We start from the raw sequence: 3422 nt of genomic DNA on the forward strand, positions 1-3422 counted from the left end.
GTTAATCCTGCCAATCCATGAGCATGGGAGATCTTTCCATCTTCTGAGATCTTCTTCAATTTCTTTCTTTAGGGATTTGAAGTTCTTGTCATACAGGTCTTTCACTTCCTTAGTTAGAGTCACACCTAGGTATTTTATATTATTTGTGACTATTGTGAAGGGTGTTGTTTCCCTAATTTCTTTCTCATCCCCAAATTCTAATTTTTAAAAGATGATTCTATAAACATTTGATAGAAAAGGATCATGTCCTTTGGGGAATTTGTTTGGTTTCATACTTGGTTTCAATATAGGTGTCTCCAAGTTCATGTTTATAGTAATTTATATAGTGTATACATGCACTTTGAATTATGAGCATTTGTTTAGGAGGGAAATAGTTAGGGAAAACTGTCTCTAAATTCCCCAATAATCATCTATCAAGGTTACCTTTCATCTTTTTACATATTACAAATACCTTCTGCATGTGAGCTAAAGAAAGCTACACACATGTTAGATATTACAGGACCAACCACTCTGCTGTGACAGGCTTGAGAAACAGTTCTGTCTATAATCCCAGGGAAATATGTTCTCTTTGTAGTGCCTTTTCTCTACTAATGCTTTCTGAGATCATTGCTGGAAAGAGAAGTACTATTAGCTCAAATTGCTCCGCTGGATACTTACGAGGTAGTAGGAGGTGAGGTGGCTTTGTCCAGGACACACACATTCCCAGCATCTCTGATGCTTTTTCTTGCCACATATTTATCAGCATGTGCACCCAGCAATGCTACTTGTGATCAGATAATGTGGTGGTCTTGTTTTTGTTTTCATGTTTTTAAGAGCTGAGAATACCAGTATTGTGTTCAATACCTGATTCTAATGTTTTCTGATTGAGTGACCTCAAGTAGGATAATTAAGTTTTCTATGCCACGAATCCCTTCCTTGTGAAGCGAGTTTATAGCATGGGATCATTAGGGGGGATATATTAAGTTATTAAATTATATTAAATTCCTTCTTCTGCATAGCACCGATTATACATGTATATGAGTCCCCTTTCTCTCAAATAAATCATAGGCCAGCTTGGATGAAGATCACCTGACCATCAGATTATCCTGTTGAGCACCCTGCTTTGGATTTCAAAGGAAAAAAATTATTTTGCTGTCATAAATCAGAAGTACAAACAAAGCTCTGAACACTTAAGAAATTGAAAATCTTTAAATGAAGCTGCTCATGTCCACATTCTTTCAAGTAGAAGCCAAGACTTTATTTACTATTAACACTCAGATTTGAGCAGTGAAGGGGGTCATTTTATGTATGCATGTTTTTTAACAAAGTAATCAGCATGTCTGGGATGACAGAGAGCATTTATTGTCATGATTTTATTTATGTCTATATCAGAGCTCAGGGAATAAGTTGGGCAAAATATTATTATCCTCATTTTCTATTTGAGAAATAAGACATAGCAATTTCTAGTTGCTGCCTGAGTGCCATGGTACTTGGAGCTCAAATTTGCTGATTTTAGTATTTATTTATTTACTTTTACTTTTTAGCTTTTCTTAAAAGTGTCTTGAGTTTTGGGAGAGTACATGGACTCAATAGGCTAAGATAGCAATGTTGCTTGATAGTAATTTGATAATCTCTTACAAAAACTGAAAACATGCAAACTCTATGGCCTAGCTAGTTGGTTTCTAAAGACTGTTTTTAAAGGAGTTCAAGAACAGAAGAACAAGGACATTGGTAATACAAACTTGGAAGCAACCTCATGTCCATCTGCAAAGAATAAAAAGTGCTCTGTTCTCTTCATGTAAAGACAGTTAAAATAATAGCCCACTCTCATAAATGTCTATTGAATGAAAAATTTTAGAATGGTACTTACAGCTGGAGAGCATTCATAAAACATTTTTAAAGTTGAATACTTTATACTGTTTAAAAATAATGATCCACCATAATGTTGAATACCTTTAAGAATCCATACCAATTTCAATATAGTATTTACTTCTGGGAAGAAGGGGGCACATGGCAGGGAGAGAAAAGGACACTTCACTTTTATGTACCTTTATATCAGTGCTCTTTTTTTAATGTAAAATTCAGAAACAAATGTTAGTATTTTTTTATGTCTTATGTCAGTCACATGGGTATGATTCTTTCGCTATTTTTTAAGTATAATTTCAGTTCTCAACATTGAAACAAATGAACAACAACAACAACAACAAACCAGGCTATTTAGAAAAATATTCATTAAGAATGGAGTATGTCCAGCAGTGCCCGGCTTGGGTTTCTTCTCATGGAGTGGACCTTAAGTCACATCAGACACCTGTTGGCTCCTCCCACAAATTCTGTGACACCATTGCCCTAATATACTTTGCAGGCAGGACAGACTGTAGGTCAGAGGTTTTGTGGGTATTTATGTTTCTCTTTTACTAGCCTACAGAGAGAGTACCTTTCCACATCAAAGAGACTAGAATATAGGGGTGAAGGCTCCATGCAGGAACCAGTCCAACTTTTCCATAGTCAATGAGTTATGTGGTATTGTCCTCCGCCATGAGGACCTGCTGTCTGTTTGTCTTAGCAGAATCCTGGGTTCTTTGGAACCTTCTATAAGACCCTTTTATGCAGAAACTCAAATGAATACAACCCAGTCCAATTACTGGAAGCCTTGCCTGGTGACAAGAGATGGCCAGCTGAGACTGTATCTCCCATTGCTAAGAATCCTTCATACATTCTAGGAAGTTTCCACCATATTAGATTTCTATACTATACGCCCCCCCTAATACCTTCCAGATCTATCTATCTGTCCCTACATTCTCTCCCTCTACCTCAGGAACCAGAAACTAGATAGCCCAGAGACCTACTGTAAAACCAAGCACAACTAGTCTTAAAAATCAATGAACTAACTCTTAATGGTTTTCTGCTATACTCCGAGATCAGTGCCTTATTCAGTCATTGTCAGCGAGGCTTCCTCTGACAGAAGAATGGAACAGATGCAGAGACCCACAGCCATTATGAGTGGAGAGTCTAAATGGGAGGTCTCCATTAAATCCACCCCCTCAGAGCTTTGGAAATCCCTTGGAAGAGGAAGCAAAACAATTTGTAAGAGCCAGAGGGCCTGGAGGACACCAAAATAAGACCCTCTGAATCAACTAAGCAAGCTCACAGAGACAGAAGCAGCAACCACAGGGCCTACCTGGCTCTGCACCAGGTCCTCTGTATACATTGTCGCTATTAGCTTAGTATTTTTAAGGGACTCCTGACTATGAGAATGAGTGAGTCTCTGACTCTGGTGTCTGCTTTTGGAGCTCTGCTCCTCCTATTGAATTGCCTTCTCCACCTTCACTACTATAGTTTTTGCTTCATCTCATTACATTTTATTTCATCATGTTTGGGTGTTATGTCTTTGAAGTCTGTCTTTTCGAGAGAGAGAGAGAGAGAGAGAGAGAGAGAGAGAGAGA

The 3422-nt window shown here is 37.9% G+C and overlaps 1 pseudogene; it reads right to left on the reverse strand.

Moving 5' to 3' along the window:
- The window catches only part of LOC110326134, a 6516-nt pseudogene extending 3329 nt beyond the window's left edge, over nt 1-3187 (reverse strand).
- Nucleotides 3188-3422: the final 235 nt, after the last annotated feature.

Source organism: Mus pahari, chromosome 9 (genome assembly GCF_900095145.1).
Source record: "Mus pahari chromosome 9, PAHARI_EIJ_v1.1, whole genome shotgun sequence".
Taxonomy (NCBI): domain Eukaryota; kingdom Metazoa; phylum Chordata; class Mammalia; order Rodentia; family Muridae; genus Mus; species Mus pahari.